The sequence below is a fragment of the Rattus rattus genome, chromosome 3 (assembly GCF_011064425.1).
Source record: "Rattus rattus isolate New Zealand chromosome 3, Rrattus_CSIRO_v1, whole genome shotgun sequence".
NCBI classification, from domain to species: domain Eukaryota; kingdom Metazoa; phylum Chordata; class Mammalia; order Rodentia; family Muridae; genus Rattus; species Rattus rattus.
Genome location: NC_046156.1, coordinates 12,772,102 through 12,785,978, shown reverse-complemented (window position 1 = coordinate 12,785,978; position 13,877 = coordinate 12,772,102). Strand labels below are relative to the sequence as shown.

At 36.7% G+C, this 13,877-nt stretch overlaps 1 pseudogene; it reads left to right on the top strand.

The window, feature by feature from the left end:
- The first annotated feature begins 5,318 nt into the window (after window positions 1-5,318).
- LOC116895286 lies at window positions 5,319-6,153 on the top strand (annotated as a pseudogene).
- Window positions 6,154-13,877: the final 7,724 nt, after the last annotated feature.

The following is a 13,877-nucleotide window of genomic DNA, read 5'->3' as shown; positions in this document are numbered from 1 at the left end:
GTTTTAAAGTAAAATCTCACTCCATGAAAGGTCAATTCACGGTGGCTTCTAAGTAAAAACTCAAAATGATTAGCGTTTGTTCAAAGCTTGCAATTTCAGTAGACAGTATTTGAAGGCCTATGTTCAAAACAGAAATGACCTGTTCTGTGTAAGGAAATGTTAGAGTTACCTGACTGAGTTATAATATGCTAATTTGCTTCATACTATCATCTAAGTATGGTATTGGTTTCTCTTAGAGAAGTCACAAGGCCTCATTCAAACATTTGGTTCCTTAGATGCATGGACAGACAAGATAAGGGTCTCCAGTTCACCCAACATTCTACTTACATGATGTATCAAAGGCTCAACATCAACAATAATGAGCAGCTGAAGTCAAAGAATAATGATGACAAAATTTTTCACCTTCCTGAAGAATGGAAATAAATTACACTACTCAGCTCATGCTAATAATTTATGAGTAGTCATAATGTTTTAAGAATATTTTTCAAAAGTATTTATTTTAAAGACTAAAATTTCTCTCTACATAAGTGGAATCTGTTGTGAAATGTGTGGAAGCATCACCTGTCGATAATATGCTGTTGGTTTATTAGTTTAGGATGAAAAGACAGAGGTAGATGTTTTGGTACTGAGAGAGAATTTCTTGCATAGAGTCAGATGCAGGGGTTCACCACAAATTCTGAGGAATATGGTCACAGGAATCTGAGGAGAGGTTACTAAACATGTGGCTGGACTGAAAATGAATGGTATAATTGAGTGACAAGATAGTGTGAACAAGCCAAAGCATTGACCTAGGCATTTATTCATAATTCATTTTGAGACTTTAATTCAGGAACTTGGGCGCAGGTGGAGAAGGCCACAGTTACAAATAACATACACCATCAGGCATAGAATCCAAGCTTAGAAAAGTCCCAGGTAAAAAGCACAAATAAACACATCCCAAAACAGTTTCCTAGCAAGGTGGGAAGCAAAATCCCTTTAAAAGAGAGAAAGAAGAGCCTTTAGCGCTAACCCAGCTTGCAGGTACCAGATCTGCTTTGTGATCTCTTCAACCAAACCCTGAGGATCCAATACTTGAGTCTGCTCCCAAGTACAGCAAGGTTCCAGAGAAAGGTGGAAAAGCATGCTACAGCCCAACTCGGATCCACTCAGGAAAAGCCTATAATAGCCCAGAGAAAGGATAGAGCTTTAGTGAACAGAAACAGCAGTCTGCTAGACCAAGGTAGAGTTAGTCACCATAGTCACATGCCGGCCTCAAGAAATTGAAGATATTTTTGGAGATGCAGTAGGACTGAAAAGTCCCAAACTTTTGAAATGGTAAAGTATTAGGTTCGAAAACAATAAAAAAGGAAAAAAAAGAAACTAGGTGTAAAAACAATCGTAGAAATAAATATTGAGTTTAAAAATTAAAAAAAAGTGAAGTCTGTAAGAAAAGAGTTAGAAGTTATAAAAATGTTTTATGTTGAAAGATAGAGAAAAATAATGACTGATGGCATCTGGATCCCATTTAGTTTTGTTTCACCTATCAGCATACAAATAATTGTACTTTCAATAAAAATTCCATTGTACATATCTTTTTAAAAGAGAGATCAAAATAGGGCAGACATAGAGAAAAAATAAAAGTAAAAAATGGAGACAAACCTTAGAAAAATCAGAACAAATGCTCAATGTGAAAAGGCTGTTAGACTTTCAAGGGCGAGGTCTGTACTTTATGAATGGATTAAAACAACTGCAGATATAGAGTTTGATGCTCACAATTTAGTTTTGGTTGGACAATTACAGGTGATATGAAGCACAAAAAGCCCATTGCTGTAGCTGTGAAAGATCAGGTCATTCCCTAAATGACTAAAGACAAACGGTTCCTAAGGATAAATTCTTCTATAATAATAATAATTAAGGGGGAAATTTTTCCATGACACTTAGAAGAGAGAGAAGGAAAGGAGATAAGGCATATGAATGTAGGTTATCCAGGGACTGTAGACAAAGCATTCCTAGAAACAATGTTCTTTCTAGAGATGATCCCAAAAGAAGGACTGAGCCTTCTGGAATAATCAAAACTGTGGCAAATGCAAAAAAGAAAATGGACCAATGAATGTGCATCATCAAGGAACAAATAAGGAAACCCATTATCATGAAATGCTGCAAGAGGCCCCATCATCAAATTCAAGTCGGCCATTTTAGGCTAAGAAAACAATCCGTGAGGATAAGTTCTTTGATAATAACAGTAATTCAGGGAGAAGGCTTCCTGTGGGATATAGAGGATATATAGACATAAAGTTCATGAGTGTAGGTTATTCAAAGATAATAAAGACAATTCCTCAAGGTCAGAAAAGTGACTAAGAGCCTTCACTCAAGGTCCCACGAAAAAAGAGCATGAGCCATTCAATTCCTGTCCATCAAGGAAAACTGCTCAAAACTTAAATAAACCACTGATCAGACATAGAGCTATTCCTGTGGATAAAACAAGAGATGCTAAAGATGCAAAAACAGACAAACAAAACCCAAACAAACAAATCCCCACTTGAAAACCCAGATATTTTCACAAATTACAATAAATGTTTAAAAAAAAAACAAAGTAAAAATTATAGTACGATGGGATTGTGATTAAAGGATTAGTGAACACTGGTACAGATGTAACTTTGATATCACAAGATTCCTGAAATCCAGCTTGAACTGTTCAAAGGGTTTTTACCTAGCACCTAGGAATTGGGACATTGTCTCAAGTGAAACAAAATATAAAATGGATTAAATGCATAGACTCAGAAAGTCAAATAGGAAAATTAAGGTCACGTTTGGCAAATAGAGTCAAAAGCCATGAAAAAGAGATCTATCACAACAAAGGAAAGCATAGATTAGCATCTTTCTCAAACTTTAGAAACAGGCTGTTAAAGAAAAGATGTTCTTTCTTTTCTTTTCTTTTCTTGGATATATTTATTTACATTTCAAATGTTATCCCTTTCCTGGTTTCCCCCCTGGGAATCCCTATACTATTTCTTCACCCCCTGCCTCCATGAGGGTGCTCCCCCACCCAACCTTCCACTCCTCCATGCCCTTGTGTTCCCCTCCACTGGGGCATCAAGCCTTCACAGGAACAAGGGTCTCTCTTCCCTTTGATGCCCTACAAGGCCCATCCTCTACTACTTCTGGGGGAATCACCATCCATGACCTCAACTATATTATAGAACAATAGTGATAAAAAATACTGTATGGTATTGATACAGAGACAGGCAGATAGATCAATGGAATAGAATTGAAGACCCAGAATTGAATCCACATACCTATGATCACTTTATCTTTGACAAAGCTAAAACCATCCACTGGAAAAAAGAGAGCATTTTTAACAAAGAATGCTGGTTCAGCTAATGGTCAACATGTGGAAGAATGCAAATTGATCCATTCTTATCTCCTTGTACAAAGCTTAAGTCCAAGTGGATCAAGGAACTCTACATAAAACCAGATACAGTAAAAAAAAAGTTCTTAATAAAAACTTTTAAAAGTGTTTTTGAAGACAGATACAGACTATCCAAACTGTCCATAAGCTGGATACAACAGGAGGGTAAGTCTTCTACTCTATATGGGGGAGCCACTACTGATAGATCTCCAGCTACTCTACCTATTAAAGTGGAAAACTGACAAACCTGTTTGTGTAGAAGAATGGCCTATGACAAAAAGAAAAGTTACAGATGTTATAACAGCTAGTCTACGAGCAGCTGGAGGGTCAACATTTGGAAGATCCCACCAACCCCTAGAATTCTCCTGAATTTGTCATTAAAATGAAAACAGGAGAATGGAGGATGTTGACATATCTTAGAGCAATTAATAAAATCATTCAGCCAAAAGCATCTTAAGAACTTAGAATCACAATGCCTTCCTTATTATCTAGGTCATAGCCTATTATAATGTTTGATATAAAAGTTTGCTTTCTCACAATTCCTTTGCATGAGAGTGACAGAGAAAGGTGTGCTTTTTCAGTACTTTATTTTAATAGAAGTTGTTCAATAAAGAGATATTTTGTGTCTTTATATGAGAAATCTTGAGTAATCCTACCTTATGCCAATATTTTGTACAAGAGCCATTAGAAATAATTCATAAACTGTTTCCTCAATCCAAAATTTATTACATGGATGATATCTTATTGGCAGATTCAGATACAAATGCCTTAGAGGGAAAATGTTTGATGAAGCAAAGAGAATTTAGCCTTGGTAGGGATTACAAATTGCTCTTGAAAAGGTGCAGTGAAGTTATTATAATAATTATGTAAGATATGATAGGTCTACAAAAGATTTGACGACAGGAAATACAAATCAGCGGAACTCAATTGAGAACTGCGAATGATTTTCAAAATCGTTGGAAGACTTTAATTGGCTAAGGCCTACAATTGGATTAACTACTCAAGAGCTAAGTCGCTTATTCCAAATCTTACAAGAACGATAAGACTTAAATAGCCCAAGAAAATTGTAGGCAGGGGCTGAAAAAGAGTTAGCTCTGTTAGAAAAGAAATTACAAGAGGCACATAGAGATTGTTTGGGTGAAAAGATGGTGTATATTTTAGTTACTTTACCTTCTACTCCTTCTCCCACAGGAATTCTTATGCAGAGCGAAGATAATATCTGAGAATGGATATCTTTAACATAAAGAGTAAAATACTGAAGACCTCAATAGAAAAGGTTTCTAAATTGACTCTGAAAGGAAAAACGAGACTTCATCAATTAGCAGATTCAAAAATCAGAGATATATGCCATCCTCATGGTAATATTAGATTTTCCACAATCTCTTACTATAGTTACTGACTCTCAATATGCAGGAAGAGTTGTTTTGCATATAGGAACTTCCGAACTTACTCAGGATGATTCAGAATTAACTTCTTTGTTTATTAAACTACAACATGTTATCAGAAATGGAAATAGACCATTGGGTATAATACCATACTATCACACTCAGTATGGTTCGACCAGTTCCTCTAGCACAGACAACAATGAAATTGATCAGCTACTAGTTAGAAATGTGCTAGAAGCATCAGAATTCCGTTAATAATAAAACATGTCAACAACAAATGTTTAAAGGAAAAGTTTTCTATTGCTTGGCCACAGACAAGGGCATTTCAAAGTAATGTCCCACATTTTCTTTGTATAACCAGACATTTAAAATATGCATATTGTACAATAGACACATTCAGGACTTCAATGGGAGGCTGTTTTAAGTTCTGAGAAGGCTGGTTCTGTAGTAACAGATTTATTATAGATTATGGCAATTATGGGAATGCCTGCACAAATTAAGACTGACAATGCTTCTGACGACTTTGGAGCTGCCCCTCACCAAGGAGAAGAATGGAGCCAAAACAAGTTTCCAGCAACAGGTGCTTGGAGGGCTCCAGAAAGTTTTCGAACATAGCAGTGTTGAGCTGAAATGTAAAATGTAATTTGCTGTCTACCTACTACCCTAGGCTGAGAGAGAAAAGTGCCCTGCCCTTTACTGGCTGTCTGGTTTAACTTACACAGAACAAAATTTCTATCAAAGTCTGGCTATCAGCAAGCTGCTTTGTGTTCATTGCCCCGATACCAGCTCCAGTACCTGCGAAATTAAAGGAGAAGATGACAGCTGGGACTTCAGCACTGGTGCTGGGTTTTACGTGAACACCACTGAAGATCTTGGATCGCTAACTACAGACTGTAGGCTTATGTAACAGAGGAGCTTCCACAACTCAGAAAAGCCAATTTCCCAGTGGACCCACAGAGGATGTCTCTTTTTGGTCACTGCATGCGAGGCCACGGAGCTATGATTTGTGCTTTGAAAGATCCTGGAAAATACAGATCTGTGTCAGCATTTGCTCCAATTTGCAACCCAGTGCTCTGTCCTTGGGGCAAAAACGCTTTTAATACATAGTTGGGACCAGATCAAAGTAAATGGAAGAAATCTGATTCGACCTGTCTCTCAAAGTCCCATTCAGGATCCTAGATTGATTATATTAATTGATCAAGGAAAAGATGAGTTTCTCTCAGATGGACAGTTACTCCCTGATGACTTCCTAGCTGCCTATACAGAAAAGAAAATCACTGTTGTTTTTAGGCTACAATGGGATTTGATCACAGCTACTACCTCATCGCAACCTTCATCACTGACCACATCAGGCATCATGCAAAGTATCTGATTTCATGAAAAGCTTCAGACAAGAGAATCCCATCAGGATGGTAAAAGTTGGAATCCACAGGATTGCTGACTAAAAATTTTTGGATTTTCTCTCAAATGGTCATGTTCCTGCAGCTGAATTGCTTTTCTGAATAAATGTATTCAAAATTAAAAAAAAAAGTCTGACAATGCTACAGCACATGTCTCTAGTAAAGTGATACATTTTTCATATTATAATATAAATCATACTACATTATACCACACAATCCTATAGGACAAGAGAGATCTAATCACACTTTAAAGGAGACACTTAAACAATACAAAGGGATAACAAAGACCCTCAAAGATAGATTACATAGTGCTTTATTAACCTTATATTTTTGAATGCTAGTGAACAGAAAAACAACTACTGCTGAGAAGCAATGGATTATGGGAAAAACTGCAGAACTAAATCAGCCTGATTATATTGAGGTCGTCCTAACTTTATAATGGAGGGAAAGAAAAGATTTACACTGGGGGGAGAGGCTTTATATTTGTTTTCATGGGAAAAGCTGTGAATTCCTTACAAATTGATAAAAATCAAATTTGACATGGGTAGACCGCCTAAAGATCTCAGTTGAAGACAGGGAGAAATAAATAAAAAAGAAGAGCAAAAAAGTAAAACATGCTGTTCCTTCTACATGGGGACAGCTCTGAGAGGCTGAGACATGAAAGTTATCTCCAGCAGGGAGAATGAGACATGAAAGTTTTCTCCAGCCAGAACTTAAGCTGTGTAGAGTCAATAAATGGTGATGGCTACAAAACCCTCAAGATTTGTCATGACATCCTTTTAGTGGCTCTGATAAAATTTTAAACTAGAATTTGTTGTACAATCTAAACTAACTTATAAGCAAGTTTGAGGTAACCGTCTGAACAGTGAGCAGAGAATCATCTAACTGAATTCTGCATACTGTATGTTCTATACTTATGTTAGTGTACAAAGCTATAATACATTTAAAAGTCTGTATGTTTGCTGATCAAGAGGATGAGTCACCAAAGAAGATTGGACAAGTAGCCTAGGTGATTCTACCTCAGACGGCCTCAACTCTATTTTCTCAAAATTCTGCATTGGGTACAGTTTCAAAATGGCTAGCGACACTTCACAGACTGTTCCAGTCAGGACTTCACTTAAGCATGGAGGTTTCATAGCATGCACAGACTGGACAGCCAATGCTGCAGATAGTTTTCTTAAAACTGACCAATATACCATTTAAAAAAAAAAGAGGCCTGAAAAGGGAATGATGCCTCAAACAAGCATGAAGCAAGAGATCAATATCCTCATTCCCAGGAGGACGGTGGATAGTTCTGGTCAACCAATGGATGATAGGTGTTGCCATTGTTTAATAGAAGTTGTTTGCAATTATCTTGATCAGAAAGGAAAGAAAGTATAGGAGGTTAGACTCCAGGATATCTCTCTTTTCTCTGTCCTCTATCCTCTTTCTCTCTTATGCTGAGAGGAAAGGGGGGAAAGGATAAAAAAAAAGGGAGCTATAGGAATAATAGGATAAAAGGGGTAATTATTGAATTGCTTTTAGACCAAGGAATGTCAACAAGACAAATATTTATACATTGGAATGGATATTGGATATTGATACACATTTAGGACTATATTTTGCTATAATATGCTATGTATATGTGTTTCAACTCTTATTTAAGGTATCATACCTATGTAATATGAACTTATACTCCTTGAAAGCTGCTATTACAAACTGTTTAGAATATTTAAAAGCATAAGTTAGCAGTCATACAATCAAATTCATTGTCATGTTAGATACTAGTCTAATTAACTACATTAAAATGTTTCCGAAATCGAACAGATAGTAAAGAGCTAGAACAAACAATATTTGTCTATTCAGATATACTATAGATTGACAGATGGTCTTCAAAAACCTCAGAGATCAATGAAATATAGCATTTAACGTTGTTTTATCATTAAAAGGCTTTTTTTGGGGGGGCAGCGAGACATGTCTGCTTTGACAGCACCCCTTTGCTATTTCAGAGGAGATGATGAGCATCAGTGAACATCCTTATGGAGTGTGTTTCATATATAGCAAGCCAACCAGTGGGCACGAGATCACTCCTGCTTCAACTGATGAAAAATGCTATCCAAGCTGGACAAATGAGATGCAGCTAAATTGCCAAGCTTCGCCAAGACAGGGTAAGTCGTTCTTCATATCTCCTGCTTCATGAAAAGTCTGTCAGACATCCTGGGCTAGAAGACGAAAGATGGTTGCTCCAACATTACAGAGAAAACTTTTGGTAAGTCCACACAGCCAGCTTTCTCTGTCGATTCTATCAGGCAGTGTTTCCTCCTTCCTGATGCCTCTCATGGGGATGAGGCTAGATACTTATATATGTATATACATATACATTTAAGTCATTTAGGATTAAAGAAAATGTTCTGAAGTCTAAGAATATATTTTAGGCTGATAATGCAAGTTATGATAGAAATTGATTTAGTTACAGAACTTTGAACTCATCAACGTTGGATGGCTAGTAGAATACTTTCTCCAAGGCTGCCAGATCCCTCTAGACTGGACATTGTGAATGTAAATCTTACCTGTTAGATTTCATAATTATTATTATGGTATATAGTTTACTATTGTAAGAGAAATAATCTTTTATTGGAGTAAAGGGGAGAAATGTACTGAGAATCTTTTGTAAAATGTACAGAAGCATCACCTGCCAATAAAATACTGTTGGCCTGTTAGCAAGAATGGGGGGGGGGTTCTGGTACAGAGAGAGAATTTCCGGAATAGTCAGCCACAGGGATTTGCACTGAAATCTGAGGAAGATGGGCACATGAACTTGAGAAGAGTTAACTACCTATGTGACATGACTTAGAATTGAAAAATCAGGATAATTGAATTACAAGCCAGCAGGAAGAAAATGTATAAATAATTTAGTCTTAGAGTCATTATATCAAGAATTAGGCCATGGGTGAAAAAGCTTGCTGTTATACAATTTCCTTTCTTTTTGTGGTAAAAATAATTTTTTTGTTATGTATAGCTTTTTTAAAGGATTTATTTTATGTATATGGGTACACTGTAGCTGTTTTCAGACACACCAGAAGAGGGCATCAGATAGCATTGCAGATGGTTGTGAGCCACCATGTGATGGCTGGGAATTGATCTCGGGATCTCTGGCAGAGCAGTCAGTGCTCTTAACTGCTGAAACTTCTCTCCAGCCCCTCGTGTATTATTTTTAATACATGTTGAAAGTTAGTGATGCTCAACACAAATTAAATGGGGAAGGAGAGTGTGAGCTTCTCCCACAGTGAGCTACTTAAAACTGAAATGAGAATGAACCCGTCCCAGGAAAAGTGTCCCCACTGCATTAAACCCTAGGAATTTCAAGGGAGAAATGAACAGCTTGATTTAAAAATTCTCGAAAGTCACCTTATTGATAAAAGAATCCTTTGTTTTGTGGAGAGGAATGATTGTTTTGCTACATAATCCAAAGAAGTTAAGAGAATGGTCAGCAGAACCTTTTATGAGTCTGTAATTAAATTTATCTAGTCAATAATACTTCTCTGAATGCTTAAAGGTGAAAATTTAGAGAAGCCATGCACCTGGGCATCTGATTGACATCATCTTTATTTAATATAATAATGCCAATTGAGTTCCATTGAGAAGTTCATAATGGCCTTTATTTACATTTAATTAGCACCTCTCTGAATTAATTCCTCATTTTATAAACCTAATGCAACCTTAATACTGGAAGATGTGAATCGAATATGATAACAACGTGTACCTGGTTGTTTTAATTAATCTGTCTAAACTGAACATGCCACTTCAAATTCATAAAGCTCGAGCTTGTGCTACCCTTAGACTTATCATCATGTTAATTGGCTGCTGTATGAGAAGATGGCCTCCGTATTACCTCACTCTGTGGCAAATTCTAGTAGAGATTAGTATGAAGAGCAAACATATACATTTTATTTCAGATATTAGGATAGCAGGAAATAAATATATGAGAGAAAACACAGACAATTAGAAATATATTTTGCATTTTTTTAGAATTCTCTGCAATGAACACATAACTTAGTGGTGAGTCATCTATAAATCATATGCATAATATTTGCTAATATATGTATATAAACAAGCTATCATTTTATATTCTCAACTTGGTTACAAAGTATAAATTTGTGCCTTAGAAATTCAAAGAAACTTTTCATCATATCAGTGTTCTGACCATATTGTACTAACCTCAACATTCATAAAAATGAGTGGCAACCAAGTCAGGAAATAGTGAGACTACACTGGTCTTAATGGTTTTGTCGAGGAACAATGGGTATGATGGGTATTAGAATGAATAAATGATTCTCCCATTTAGGAAGATAGTGGGAAACCTCAAATATAGACTAGTTATAACATTCCAAGTACATGTCTCCTTTACAGATGTCTTTTCTTTTTAATTTACCTGCTTGCAATGGGATTGGATCCAAGACCATTTGTTTAAAATCAGAGACCAAGATCAGCATCTGTTCCCAGTAATTAAATAAATGATTGCTTTTTGTGTAAGAGCTATACGCCACTAAACTTTGATTATGAACCAACCATTCTGAGATTAGGAAAAAGAAGTCTAACCTACTTAGGAAGGCAAAGCATTGAATATACACCAGGATACATCAGAAAATGCAAAGTAGCGATCCAAGGAATACTGTCCCGTGCATTAAGAATCAAATTCCTAGAAAGAAAATACAACGAGCAATGTTAAAACCTAGTCAGTTCTGTCAATTGGGACCAATGCCAAAGTCAACCAAATTTAATGTCACAAAAGCTTAATGTATAAAAGTCACTTGTGGTAACTTCCTTTCTGATCCAAAAGTTTAGATTAATGTTGCCATGAGTGTTGCCATGACAACTCAGTACATGCAGAGAGTGCATTGTTCATTCTCACCACACATAATACACCCTCCTCCTCATACTACAGTTGTTTTCTCCTTTCTCCATTCAAGCCCCTTTCCACACTCACCTGTTTTCTCTTTGTTATGCTTTCTAACAATCTGGCTTTAACCAACCCTCTACCTGACCATGGCTTTGAAAATATCAATTACAACCTAGTTGCCTCATCATAATGCATTTGAATATGCATCTGAAGACAAAGACTACACCCCCTGCCCCATAATTAATTTATAGCAGGTATATCATCTAGGGAGTGTAGTGTCCCTGGAGCCCTTTCTCATACCTGATTTGTTGGTGACAGTCCTGGTCTTGTTCAGACTCTGTATCTGTTGTGAGATCCTACGTGCAGTGTCTGTATCATGGACTGAAGATAACCCTTCACGTACTGTTTCAACTTTTTATTTCTTATGGTTTTGGTTTTTTGTTTGTTTGTTTGTTTTTTACTCTTTTTTTGAGATGTGCCCTAAGTATTGAGGGAATAGGAAAGAATGTCTTGAGGACTAAACATTCAGCTACCACATATTGTCAGAACCTTAGGCAGCCCCCTACATTCACTGTTGTCCCCTGAAAGGAGAAGCTGCTCAGAGGATGAGAGCAGCATTTGTTGTCTGAGGTTATAAACAGAAATCTGGTTATATTTCAGTTTGGTGCCATGTTAGTTCAGCTAAGCAGCCATGACTTTCCTATGACCTTCCAAGCCATAACATTTTGGTAGTGTCCATAGTACTAGGCAGATATTTCCTCCTATGAAGTATGAATCAAACACACTGAGACCTATTGATCTCCACCGCCATGCCACTGGTGCAGTAAGTATGGAGTAACTGGCAGATTGGCATTGTAGTTTACAGCACTCACTCCTGAGTAAGATCACTAATGCCTTTCCTTTGCAGCAGATTTCTTATCAACTCTGGGGACCAGATATACTAGACAAGGGCTTTCATTTCAGTTTCAGATTGATTTCTCTGTCTCTGGCTACTAGTGTGCATATGTCTTCACCAATAGGGCCTTATCATCATGTGACTAGATTACTTCGCTCATTATAATCCTTTTCATTAAACCTGTTTTATTTATTTTCTTGAAAATTCTAGAATTTCATTTTTACAACTGAATAAAATTCCATTATATGCAGTAGATTTCTATATCTATCATCTATCTATCTATCTATCTATCTATCTATCTATCTATCTATCTATCTATCTATACACACACACACACGTACATATTCATGTTTTGATTATCTGTTTAGTTGTTAATGAGCATCTAAGATATTTCCATTTCCTAGAAATTGTGAATAGAGCAGCAATGGACATGGATGAGCAAATATAATTTTAGTAGCTTATAGAGACTTTGGTTATATGCCCAGAAGTGATGTAAATGGGCCATATGGTTCTATTTCTACACTTTTGAGAAGCATCTACACAGATTTTCATAGTGACTGCACAAATCTACACTCCCACAACAATGCAAAAGAATGGCCCTTTCCTTACAACCTCTTCAGTATCTCTTCTCATTTGCTAGAATAGTCATTCTACCAGGAATGTGATAGTGTCAATTGCATTTGTACTTGAAGACTTATTGTTTTACACACACACATACACACACACACACACACATGTAAGCACACACACACATATATGTAAGCTGAGGCTGCAGACATTGGATATTCCTGGATGTAGAGATATAAGCAGTTATGAGTAAACAAGCATGGGACCGAGGACCAAACTCCAGTCCTCTGCAAGAGCAGTAATTGTTGTTGTTGTTGTTGCTGCTGCTGCTGCTGTTGCTGCTGTTGCTGCTGTTGCTGCTGTTGCTGCTGCTTGTGTTTTTGTTGTTGCTGCTGCTGCTTGTGTTTTTGTTGTTGCTGCTGTTGTTGTTGTTGTTATTGCTGTTGTTGCTGCTGCTGCTGCTGTTGTTGTTGTTGTTGCTTATTTGTTTCTTTTTCATTTTGGCCTTGAAATTTTTTCTGTGATTTTATTTAAAATACTGCCTATGACTTTGGAATAGAGTTCTTATGTGCTCATAATCAATAAACACGGTCCCTTTGTAATGTCTCGCTTAACTTAGTTTCCAATCATGGTTTTTGAAGACGATTGTAATTGATCTTAACTGAACTATTCTAACTTACCCTTAATTGCAAACTTTACGCTTTGCTTGAGCCGTCCCTCCATCTCTGGGATAAGGCTGACCTGATCATGATGGATGCTGCTTTTAGTATGTTTTTCAATTTGTTTTGTGAGCATTTTGTTTAGAATTATGTATGCCAATCTCTCTGGGCATTGGTGCCACAATTATCAATACTAAGTGTGTAAATTGATTTTGAAAACACATCAAAGACAGTTTCCAGAATGATCAATTTGTTTCTTCATTATTCCACTGATGTCTGTGAACATCTGTCAGGGCTGTGCATAGGATGAATGGTGCTCTCTTTCAGCATTTTGCCTCCTAAGTTGTACATGTTTTTTAATCTCTATACTATTATTATAGTAAAATTTAAAAAGTTTTGGACTATACACTGCCAGCCAAGGAGAAGATGGGTCTTGAAGAATGAGGGGCAATTGTGTTTGAATAATATAGATGTACAGCTAAAATAGAATTAGCAGGGTATCCTCCATTGTAGTTGACTACATATTCATTCCACTATAATCTTGGATGTTTTCTCTTTTATCCATTATGGATGCAAGCTGAGTGTATCTGTGTTAAAGTCATGATCTGAGTGAAGTATAGTTTCCTTCCTGGAGACCAGAATATAGACACTGGGCAGGAGCCATCAAAATTTGGATTTGGATTCTGCTTCTATCTCTATCTGAT